The 13,332-nt window shown below is 38.1% G+C and overlaps 1 pseudogene; it reads right to left on the reverse strand.

Annotated features, from left to right (window-relative positions):
• Nucleotides 1-759: 759 nt before the first annotated feature.
• On the reverse strand, nucleotides 760-5,870 carry LOC132270033 (cucumisin-like; annotated as a pseudogene).
• Nucleotides 5,871-13,332: the final 7,462 nt, after the last annotated feature.

The following is a 13,332-nucleotide window of genomic DNA, read 5'->3' on the forward strand; positions in this document are numbered from 1 at the left end:
GCTGAGCGGGGATCAGTCTACTTCATTCTTCCAATGCTACATAGGAGTTCCTTTATGATTCAGTTTCCTGTTTTAGATTACTGTCATTTGTTTAGTTTGGATTTTCTAGGGGTCCACACAGTATGGATTCCCGAGTTATTTTTTGGAGGATCTGTTGTATCAGAAGAGTTTATTAATTAATGGAAATATATTATGAGGTTTATTATTAGATTATCATTTTCTTTTTTGTCAGCATTTTATTTATTCTTCTTTATTCTTTTGTACTCTGTGTTCGTTTATTATCAATTTGTTTTGATATCCTCGGGTATTCGGGCGTGGGCCTGGCCAACCCGCATTCGAAAATTCGGGGGTATCACACACTTTGATTGCAAGGTAGCGTTATTAATGGGCATGCGCTCATATCTTGCTTCTCATGAGAGCTCTTTGGAACAACCCAATTCCCAAAGTCGAAGCCTCATTATAAGGCCATGGGACCAAGATCCTTTGTTGTGGTGTTGTAGGTATTGTACGACATCGGCCGGATATCAGCACTTGCACATGTGTGAGCTGGATTCCAACTTGACCGCGAATCCCTAGAGAGCTTGATTAATTTCATATTGTCATTCTAATCTTATTTTCTCACTTGGAGGCTTATTCACAATTATTTGCTTGATTCTTTGTGCTTTTCTACCATTGTTCTTGGAAGTTAACTGGATAGTTATCTATGAATAAAAAATGCAATTTTATTCACTGTGATCCAAAACACACCTTACTTGGCTCTTATTCCATTATCAAGGAACCAACAATGGGGCTCCTCACTTTATGCACCCCATCATCCCACACCAATGACCCTGAAGTTACATTCTTAGATGTTTTTGCTTTGACTGTAACCACAAAGGATTTCTTCTGACCCATTGACTTGAATTTAAGGACACTCGGCGTGACTTGGATCTTAAGTTCTGCAGGGGCTACCACAATTGCTTTGTAAGTAGACACTGGTGAACCAACATTTGTGACGGTCCTATGGAAGACACGGGTGATGGGTTGTTCAGCCTTAGAAGACAAAGCAAAAGTTAGATAATTTAGATCCCAAACAGTTCCATTGTTTGCTACAGTGCAAATGCTATTGTCTCCAGTGACAAGTTGCAATGACTTGGTGCTATAACCTTGGCCACACAAAAATTTCACAAGTCACGCTCTCTGGCATCATGTACTAAACCAGGTTTTACAGCATTTGCAGGATCCATATGACCTGCCCAATATGCAAGCTTAGCATCAGGGTTATTGACAGTACTGCTCATTGGATGAGCTGCAAAGAGCAAAAGAAGCAAGGGCATGTTAGCTACAAGCCTACAAATAATGGAAGTATTCCAATTTAATTAAGGTGTGTGTCTACAAATAGTATTACCGGTTGTCATCAGAGCAGACTTAATAGCAGCAGGAGACCATCCAGGGTTGAGAGATTTCACATAGGCAGCTGCTGCAGTAGCGTGTGGGCAAGACATGGATGTGCCGGAGATTATATTGTACAGAACTACTCTATGGTCTCCCTCTATTCCCGTCACAGTGGATCCCTGTGACCATGCAGCAATAATTTCCACTCCCGGAGCAGTTAAGTCAGGCTGTAACTTGGGTTGTCCCAACCTAGCCCAGTCCCAACCCAACCTCAACCCGAAGCGGGTTGGGTTGGGCCAACCCAAATTGCACTCACCATGGGTTATGATCATAACCCGAACCGAATATTTTCGGACGGGTTGGGTCGGGTTGATGGGTTGTGTTTTTTTTAAAAAAAAAAAAATTTAAAAATTTATATATATTATATTATATTATATATATATATAATATTATATATATATATATTATATATATTTGATTATATTATTTTAAATAAAAAAAAAAACAAAATATTTTTAGGGCAAATCATTTCAGCCCCCCTATCGCCTCTAGCTCCATTCTCTAGCTCTCTCTCTCTCTCCATCATTTCAGATTATTCAAAAAATCAAAACATCGGCATATCATTTCAGATTGTTCAAAAAATCAAAACCCAGATCTTTCAGTTTTCATCGCCCGCTGTTCAGTTTGTTCAAGCTTCGCCAGATTGGTTCAAGCTTCGCCATATCATTACAGATTTGTTCAAAAAATCAAAACCCAGATTGTTCAAGCTTTGCCCATGGACGGCGGTAAAGAGAGAAAGATAAAGAAAAAGAAGATAGAGAAAGAGAAAGAGAAAGAAAGAGGAGAGAGAAAGGAGAGAAAAAAAAAAAAACCCCCTTCTCAACTCTTAAGGTTCGCCCATGGACGGCGGCAGATAGAGAAAGAGAGAGGAGAGAGAAAGGATGAAAAAAAAAAAAAAAAAGGGTTTTGGGTTGGGTTCGGGTTGAGCCCAGCCCAACCCGATTTTGTCTGGGTTTTGACCAAACTCAACCCGAACATGAACCCGACTTGTGAATGAACACACACACACACACACACACACTCATACACACACCTACTCTAACGGCCCTCACGTGTAGCCTTCTTTTAGTTCACCATCTACTCTAACGGCCCTCACGTGTAGCCTTCTTTTAGTTCACCATCTACTCTAACGGCCCTCACGTGTAGCCTTCTTTTAGTTCAATACGTGTTTCAACTTTAATTATCTAGGCAACCGGTAATACTATATTATAAGTTTAATAATTAAATCATTCTAACATATTTGTATGTATGTATAAGATACCTTGAGAATGTCCGTTGTGATGGGATTTGGCCCTCTTGATGAAAATGAAGCTACGTATAGAGCCAATTTGTCTTAAGTCTCGATGCTCTTCTTTATAGTTGCAATTAGGACACTGTAGAGTTGGTTTTATTCAAATTGTTTAATAGTTTGTGATCAATAAAGTGACGAATGAAATTTTAATATAATATCGTCTAGATATCTACTTACGGAGTTGTGTTTATGTAATAATAAACGCCAGTGCCATCTTTAGAGGTGCCCAAGTAAGAGGCCGGCAAAGGTAAAGAAATGCCAAAATCTTTGGAGACTTCATCATCGATCGTTATGGTACCGACTGCACCCGCATCCAATGCTGCTTTCCCATCATTCAGTTTATCACACAGAACGATTCTGCCATACACTAAAGTCTTGTTCAACGTGCCAGGGATGCATAACCTGCATTTCATGATCATTTATTTTTTGGTCATTTTCCAATATGATCGAAGTAACTACATGATTAAGCTTGATTTTCATGAATATTCGTGCTAAATTTTAAATTTTTGGATCAACATTACCCGGAATCATTTCCATGAAAACCAGTATTGGGTACATTCCCACCATAAACTAGAATGTACAGATCTTCGAGCTCGAAAGTGTTTGTAGAGACTCCCTACATGTAAAAAGAGTTCAGAATCATATAACAAAGCACATTTGAAGGGCAGAGGTCAACATAAGTTATGACCCATTGATTCGATTGCATAGATCAAGTATAGTCTAAGGGATTGGTCTAGTACTGGAAAAGATTTGGACCCTAAGCCTCTCGAAGCTTCAAGTCTCAAATTGGATTCCTCCTAGGTGTGAGTAATTTCTTAGGCCACGATCGCGGACATAGTCCGAGCCTTTCCCGATCTGGAAGGAGGGGTCGACTTGCACAGGTTCAGTACATTAGCCAGGACAAAGCCCAGGACACCCCGGTTATTGAAAAAAAAAAACTTAAAATCATGACAAAGTGTTAATCCGTCACAGTGGTGAGACTCAAGCTCTACTTACCATCACCTTGATTATACTTGCCTAATTACTAGCGAGTTAGGAAGTTCTTATTCACCACCTTAGCACAAAAATAGAATGATCGACCAGCAGTGTCCCTATATATAAAATAATAAAAAATAAAAGATTTGAGAGGTTAATGGGTTAAACCCAATAGAATCCAAATCAAATGATTCAAATCCTATCTAACTGCTTCTGTGACAAGCTGCTTTATTGCTAGCCGAAGCTCTAATCTGATTTTCACTCTCTCTCTCTCTCCCTCTCACATTCTCAAGCTGCTTATATATTTATAGAGAGAAACTTGTGTCTTTAGAGAATAGGAAGAAACAATGACGGTGAACATATGCTAGTAATCTTCTTTCAGCCAAATTATTGGTTCCTGATCTTAATTCACGTTAGAATCTATTGGGTTCTCTACTGGAAGGATTCACTAGGAATCAAGTTAAACATATTATCAAGCCAGCGCAAGAACCCAAGAGCATTAACAATTCAGCCTGGAATTGAAGTGGAGAATCAAACTATTTTTGGGCCACATCAGTGATTGATCGGCGAGTATTGTTGAACCATAAATATTTATATAGAGAGAGATATGCAAGAGAAGAGGATATGCTTGGTCACCTGAGAAGACATATTGTTGCCCAACTGCACCATTGTCTCAAACTTTCTGTCTATGGTGCTAGCAGCCACTGAGAGAGACCACAGTGCGAAATTTGAGACGCTTCCAAGGTGAGGACCATCATTACCAGCAGAAACGGATGTGAGTATTCCCTTCTTCATAGCATGGAAAGCTCCAATGGCAATGGAATCTTGGAAGTAATCTAATGGAAAGAGCACCCCAACCGAAATTGATATGAAATCAACTCCGTCAGCAATTGCATCATCAAATGCTGCGAGGATATCCGAAAATGAGCAACTACCATCAACCCAACATATCTTGTACACGAGCGGAAGGAACCCCGCCCCGAGCTGTACCCAACCCGAGGCCCAATAAGCTTGCGCCATTGACTAAGCTCCCCGCGACTGTAGATGCAGTGTGTGTCCCATGACCATTGAAATCTCTTGGTGTATTAAAATCTCCTTGAGGTATAAATCCTTCGGTATTGTATGTTTTACCTCCTGTAATTTTACTGCAAAGTGTTCACAATTTTAGTGGCAGCACAAGTAATTAATATATCCATTCATGTAATTTATGGTTATGTACTTGTTGCAAGTGAAATTCGTTGAGGATTGGCAAGAGCCCTTCCATTTGCTTGGAGGTGGACCATATCCCTTGTCATCGAAACTCTCAGATTCAGGCCAAATCCCACTGTCAAGCATTCCAATAATGATGTCGCTTTCATGAACGCTTCTTTGAACTTCTTGAGGGAAGCCCATGAAGTCCCGTGACCTTGTCATGTGGAGTTTCATCTTTTCATTAGGGAACACAGACACTACTCTTTCCATGTGATAGCTTTTAATTAATTGAAATTATAAATTACCCACTTGCTATTTTGTCCGTCTCTTCCTTTGTCAGCTTTGCTACAAATCCATTAAAGCTCCTCTTGTAGCTATACAGTAAAGATTCTGATACCCTACTGTTGAATGCATCCAGTAAACAAGTTAGTTAATATAATAAATTTCAAACTTCAACATTTTTGTTGTATTAATGGGATGTATGTGCATTTTCTTCCAAGAGATCGTAAATATTTGCTGAGCCTGTGCAGAAATAAGAACCTAGCTATCTTTTTATCTTTTATTGAACAATACTTGTTTACTCACTTGTAAGTCGGAACCTCCTCCTCACTACTGATTTGAGAGAATGACATGCGTCCATTTTGAATTAAAAACACCATAGACACATATTTATACAAGTATAGGTAATGACCTGCCAACAACTTCCTGTAGCATTGTCTTATGAAGGGATGATGCAGAGTCTACATCATCCTTTAGAAGGTCACCCATGTACACAATGTATACCTGCACCCACAAAATGAACCTTGCTATCTAAAAACTTCTAAAGTAATATGAATCATAACGTAAATATATATATATACACATACATATATATACATGCCTTTTGATCTCCATCAGATGCTCTGATGCAGCTAATAAGCAGAGCACAAGTAAGGCAGATGACGATAAGCCATGGAGGAGGAGACATTTGACCAGCCATTATAGGGGTCTCTCAAAAGCTTGACATTTCCATACAACAATCACTGGATGGACTCTTATAACATGTAAAAGGAATGTTGGACTTGTAGTCCACACATCCATTTACTCAAATTGAAATAAAAATGTTATAGTCTGAATTCTCCCACAGCCATAATGGTAACAAAATAACAATGACAATGGTTGACTCTTACCGTATCTATCAACCTAGTAAATGAGATTTCACCCAGAATATTATGTTGGGGAATATGCATCTTTTATTACACAGTATATCATACTATACATACCAAATTTAGCATTTAATATATTAAATGATATTTGGATTCACAATACTTACCTATTCATTGGGGAGTAGGTAAGCATACAACAGTCAGTAACGACAAAATCAGGAGAGTAATAAATGAGGAAAAGGCAGAGGTGATTAAATTTATTTCAAAAAAAAAAAAAAAAAAAAATTCTTATTATTGCTTTCCTAATTTTGTGATTACAGATTAGGTGTATTTAGGATTGGACCACCGTAAATACAGATAACCAAATCACTAGTAAGTAGACAAGTATGGTCATTCAAGGATTTAATTTGTGTAATGACAGTTTGATCAAATCCTACTAATTTTATGTGGGTGGGATTGATGTTATCAGGAAGGTAAGGGATGTTAATGAGCAGCCCCATTCACTAACTAAGTTTGAGTTGTTAACAAAAAAATACAAATAACAAGGACACATCCAAACACGTATAATTGAAAATGCAGTGCATGACTTTTAGTATAAACATGAATTTAAAAGTTACAGTAAATCAAGTTTAGCCGGACAGTGAAAATAACAATAGCATAATTTCATTAAGTAAAATGAAGAACACCCAATTAAAATATATATTTGATAATAAAAGTTAGAAATTTGGCCTTTCAAGTTTAGGCACTGTCCTAAAGTCCATTTTTTCTCCCACATGTAGGTTGTGTTGGCGGTACTAACAACCCAATTGCTAGTGGGCATTTTTTCCTTCAGGCACATTTAAAGAAAAACGATATAACCAAGTCAGACTTCTTGTTGCCCATATATACATAAATAGAGAAGTGGATATGCATATACATTTATAAGAAGAAATAGTACTAATAAAAATGAGAAAGTAGAATATAGTTTTACAAATTTAAAGTAGGATTAGATTTTGAGAGTTGGTGGAGGCCTTTTTTACAATGACACTATTCTCACGAGAAAAATCAATATAAATACTTATTTATAATTTTTATTGAATCATCTCGAACAATCCTACCTATTTTAAAAAATCAAAATAAATAATCAGATAATTTTATATCATGCAATGTCATAGATGCCTTCTCAACTTGAATCTACACTTATGCTCCGTTTATTTAGACATAAATATTATTCATAAAATATTTTTTTATTTTATGGTGTTTGGTTGTTGTGGAGGGAAAAATCCCCCTCCACCAGTGAGAGTCTTCCACGTCATCACATTACGAATTTATATTTTCGATCCTTTGATATATTGCAAGAGTCCAATTTGGGTCAAGCCCAAATTGAGTTTACCTTTAGACCAAGATCGATGGCACTAGTCGTCCAGCCCATTACTCAAGCTCAGCTGACCCAAGATGTATCCGATCCAAACTATTTGAGAATGAATAAGTCTTGCTAACCAAAGGATTCATCATAGAAGGAAAACTCTATGAAAGGAAAGTTTGGTATGGAAGGAATTATGAAAAGGAAAAAATTCTATTTGTAAATAATGATGTATATAGAATGAATTAGAGGACAAGTAAGACGAGTCCTACCATAATTCCACCACCTTTTTGTATATAAATAAAGGTCTAGACCTCCAATAAAGATCATCGAGCAATATACACTTTTCTCTGATCAGTTCTTGTTATTTATTATTCTATTTTAAGTGAGTTGTATTATTTCTTTTAAATTCTTTTATAGAGAGAAATTTTACACCTACCTGAGGGAATACCAAACAATTAATATTTAAATGAATACAGAATTCAAAAGAATTTGATGAATAAATAATAAAGCTGAAAGAATTCTAAATATAAAATCCTAAAAAGTTATAGATTAATATAATCTAAACTTCCCAAAACCTTCAATACATATAACTCGGGAATCAATCTAATGGATCCCTAATAAAATCCCAATATAAAGTAAAGTACGGAATTAAAATCCAAAACTAAAACATGAAAGAAAATCCTACGTCATCGGAAGAGTGAATGACCGTCTCTACTCAAGACGAACAAGCTCTAAGACTGGAATTGTCCGATACCTGAAAAATGATAGTGGGTTAGGCCCATGAACAAGTTCTATTCTAATTACAATCCAAACAGAGACTCGATACGCAGATACATCCTAAATATCTCAACAATATTTATCTAGTCCATACATATATATATCTACACTAAGGGACTCTCATTGGACTACAAAGGGGTCTCAACCTAAATAGAAGACAACATGCAAAATGCACCAGAGGTGGGTATGAGTACCTAGACCTAACAGAGTATACCTCAAACATCATAGCCAACTATGCATCCCAATGCATACACTCTCCCTAACCATCGATTCTGAGACTCAAGCTCAAATCGTGGTACCATAGTCATATATTTAAAATCTATCCAAAATCAGAGTATATCATTCAATTGTTCATTGATCTGACATAAGTAATAACTAATCCAGTTAGTCACTTAACTTATTCAGTTGATTTGACTTAAACACAAATAACAAATAATCCAGTTAGTCACTCAACTTATTCAGTTAATCTGACTTAAATATAAGTAGGACTTAATTTTATAATCCATTCCCTTATTTCAGAGTAGGTAGGACTTAGCGTTTTGAGCTAAACCATCCCTAGTATGCCACCGTTCCATACTGGTGCATACAATCCATAACATCCATGTAATTGACAGAACATAATTTAATGGTTCGTCAATTAATATCCAGAATAACATCTATGTAATTGACAATTTAAATAATTTAATTTAAACTTTAATTAATTCACAAGACAGTCCAATAATTGACAAAGTAGTAATCAATAAAGCGTCAATTAAAATTCAGGGAATGATATAATATAAATCAGATAATCAAATGAGCATATTACATTCAATTATACATGGGTATAATTATACAAATCCAATTAACTTGCTTGAACAACAACAAGTAAGTAAATATTCCACATCCATTGACAGCATGCAAATAAATAATTAAATTTCATGATGTCCAGTAATATTAGCATATTAGTATATACTAACTGTTTTAGAATTTTAATAAGTTGATTTAAATCATTTAAAACCCCCTTTAAAACCCATAATTCCATTTCAGCCCCTAAAGTTCCAAAAACCACCAAAAATACACTTACTTGTAACGACCCTCACCCTGGCCAGACACAATATTGTCCGCTTTTGGCTCACCCAGACCAGAGACTTCCCAAGGGGTCACCCATCTTGGTACAACTCCAAGTTAAGCACGTTTAACTACAGAGTTCTGATGGGTTCACGGCCATCACGGCTTTAAAACGCGTTGTGTCATAGAAGGGTGTTGAATCTACATATAGCACTTACCCCATCCACACCCAGATGATGTGCGATTGTGCACCTGCAGCTCGCCCAGTGTGGTAGCCTACTGGTGCCCCCTGCACACGCTCACACACACCCGCCCACAAGGTCGCCACAATCACCCCCCCTTTGGGGCCCAACGTCCTCGTTGGCCACACTTCCGACTGGGTTAGGCTTTGATACCATTTGTAACGACCCTCACCCTGGCCAGACACAATATTGTCCGCTTTTGGCTTACCCAAACCAGAGACTTCCCAGGGGGTCACCCATCCTGGTACTACTCCAAGTTAAGCACGCTTAACTACAGAGTTCTGATGAGTTCACGGCTATCACGGCTTTAAAACGCGTTGTGTCATAGAAGGGTGTTGAATCTACATATAGCACTTGCCCCATCCACACCCAGACGATGTGGGATTATGCACCTGCAGCTCGCCCAGTGTGGTAGCCTACTGGTGCCCCCTGCACACGCTCACACACACCCGCCCACAAGGTCGCCAGTAGGCTACCACACTGGGCGAGCTGCAGGTGCACAATCCCACATCGTCTGGGTGTGGATGGGGCAAGTGCTATATGTAGATTCAACACCCTTCTATGACACAATGCGTTTTAAAGCCGTGATGGCCGTGAACCCATCAGAACTCTGTAGTTAAGCGTGCTTAACTTGGAGTAATACCAGGATGGGTGACCCCCTGGGAAGTCTCTGGTCTGGGTGAGCCAAAAGCGGACAATATTGTGTCTGGCCAGGGTGAGGGTTGTTACAAATGGTATCAGAGCCTTACCCAACCGGAAGTGTGGCCAACGAGGACGTTGGGCCCTAAAGGGGGGGTGATTGTGGCGACCTTGTGGGCGGGTGTGTGTGAGCGTGTGCAGGGGGCACCAGTAGGCTACCACACTGGGCGAGCTACAGATGCACAATCCCACATCGTCTGGGTGTAGATGGGGCAAGTGCTATATGTAGATTCAACACCCTTCTATGACACAACGCATTTTAAAGCCGTGATGGCCGTGAACCCATCAGAACTCTGTAGTTAAGCGTGCTTAACTTGGAGTAGTACCAGGATGGGTGACCCCCTGGGAAGTCTCTGGTCTGGGTGAGCCAAAAGCGGACAATATTGTGTCTGGCCAGGGTGAGGGTCGTTACATTACTGGTGTATTTAAACAAGAGAGCTGGCTTTCCCCCTCATAGAGATGGCTCTCCCTCATAGAGAGCCGGCTCTCTCACTTAGGGAGCCGGTTCCCTCTTTAGGGAACCGGCTCTCTCTCACACAGAGAGTCGTAAACTGATTCGGTAGTCTCCTTCGCCTCCGACGACGTTGCAGAACCCTCTGTAATGTCTAATACAGTTCCTAGGGTTCAATTTATGTTCCAAAATTACTCAAAAAACATCTAAACTCCAATATGCATCATTAACAGAAATTTAGAACACATATGAGTAAATAATTGATACGAAGAAACAGATTAAATTTACAACACATATACAGATTAATTCTGATTTAATAAGCATACAAGATTAATTTAATGTCCGATTAAAATCCTAGAGATCATCTAGGCATGCACAGAACACAGGTCAAGGGGAGAGAGTAAGAATAAAACTTGCCTTGAAGATTTCAGTTTTGAAACCTTAACGTCGTCTTCCTAAGTTTTTCGACGACTTCCGTTCACTGTCAACCGCCTACTGCTTTGGTTTAAATCCATAAGCAATACCTTCCCTCCTCCTTGGTCCATCCTTTAATCTACAGTCAAAACCCTACTGGTTCTCTTTGTTCTCTCAAACCTCACTGTTCTTTCTCCCTACCTCCACTGTTACGGGAATAGGGTTCTAAACCCTTGGCAGACCCCTAATGATGTATTTATAGACCAACTTAAGGTAACCTAATTCTAATTATACTTGGGAAATGAAACGAAAAGAAAACACAAGTCGGCTAACCCGTAAAGAATATAAAACCCTAAAATTATATAATACATTTAATTCATATTTAAACTGAGTCCACCTAAGCATAAATGTAAATAAAATAAATAAATCAAATAACCAATTAAATAAAATAATTAACCAATTAATTCAATTAAATAAAATAATTAAATAATTAATTTAAATAAATAAAAATAATTAAACAAATCAGTAAATAATCAAACAAAAATGCAATAAAACAATTAATTAAATACCGAGACTATCCTTTTAAAATTAAGGGTATTACATGCCGTATGTGGGAAACGTATAGAAATATACTCCCACAATTGATTCAAATCTTTTATGCTACTACGATCTGGAATGTCAATCGGAGGATCCGTAGCAGTAGCTGATCAGCAAATAGAGTTAATGCAAAAGATGCGAGAAGAGTTTTTGCACCAATTTGAAACGCTTCGTCAAGCGAACGAGGCCAGCACGGCTCAGATTGCATTGCTTCAGCAACGATGCCCTTCAAACGACAATGGCTCAAATAGCACCACAACCACCACCTGGTGACGCGGCAACACCTCCCCCCAGCCAAAATATTCCTCCTGGTAACGAACCTCAAGCCAATGAGGTTCGGCCTAATGACGTTCAGCAAGAGCAGAGGACAAGAACCGAAGTGGTCGCTTCGGATAATCATCATCGTCGTATGCAGGACGAATAGGCCGAGTCTAGCCGTAAGCTTACGATATGGTTTAATGGCATTCCGAATGGCGCTGGAGTCCAGGAGGCCTTTAATGAGAAGAGGCTCCTGAGGATTCAGACGCCCGCTGAGATGGCCAGAGAGCATAAGAACTCTCTAGTAAGGACTCCATTCACCAATGATATATACCTTGTTGACAGACCTAAGAAGTTCACCATGCCTTCTTTCACTCAGTTTGATGGTACATGAAATCCTTCTCGCCACCTCAACCACTATTCACAAAAGATGGCTCTGGACAGTCACAACGATGCGTTCATGTTTAAGGTTTTTCCGACTAGTTTAACGAGAGCCGCATTGGAATGGTTCAAGAATAGGCCACACAAATCCATCCCGAACTATGAAACTTTGTGCACTATGTTCCTAGCACAATATTGTGCACTTTTGATTTGAACATGAAACCTTTATTATAAATTCTAAGAAAACTACTGACTTGGCTACCACACTCTTGTTATCTAAGTATGGTTATAAATATATATAATATTTTTGAGCTCGGGTTGGGCTTCGGGCTTCATCCATATCAACCCAAGCCTAGTGTGATAACCCGAATTTTTTCTTTAAATTTTAAATTTATATTTATTTCATATTTTTAAGTTGACAAAAATAATTATTTTGTTAGAGACTGAGATTTTGGGTTTCAATCATTTGATTTGATTATTATTATTATTATTATTATTATTATTATTATTATTATTATATATATAGTATGTTTGTGAAAAGAAGACAGTGGCTTCAAAAATTAAAAGAAAAGAAAGTAATGGAGTTGGAAATGTGATTTTTGGTGGGGCCACCAAAGAGATATTTAAAGAATTGAATTAATATTTTTGTAACCTATTATATTTATGTACATATATATATATATATATATATATATATATATATATATATATATATGTAATGTCGGTGGGGAACAGCTGCAGTCGAGAGAGTGAAGAATGGGATAAATGAATGGTAATGAGTTCTTGTGGGGTCCGCCACTTGGATGTTAAGTATGTAGTGAATTTGGTTCATTCACGTGGGCTGATTTGATGAAAGAAGAAAGAAATTGATAAGGTAAGGTTTGTGGCGGGTCCCACTGGAATGGTTTAATGGGTTTGATGTTTTGATTGTATAAATATATATATTGTGTGGTGCTGTGTGATGGAGCAGGTGGAGACGAAATGGAGTAATGGGTTGGCTTTTTGATTTGATTACTCATTATATATTTATATATATAATTTATCTGACGGGAAAAGTAAGAAAAGGAGTAGGTGGCGGCAGAGTT

This window comes from Cornus florida, unplaced genomic scaffold, assembly GCF_030987335.1.
Source record: "Cornus florida cultivar Cherokee Brave unplaced genomic scaffold, ASM3098733v1 CherokeeBrave_3.0.0_Hap2_Chr08, whole genome shotgun sequence".
Taxonomy (NCBI): Eukaryota; Viridiplantae; Streptophyta; class Magnoliopsida; order Cornales; family Cornaceae; genus Cornus; species Cornus florida.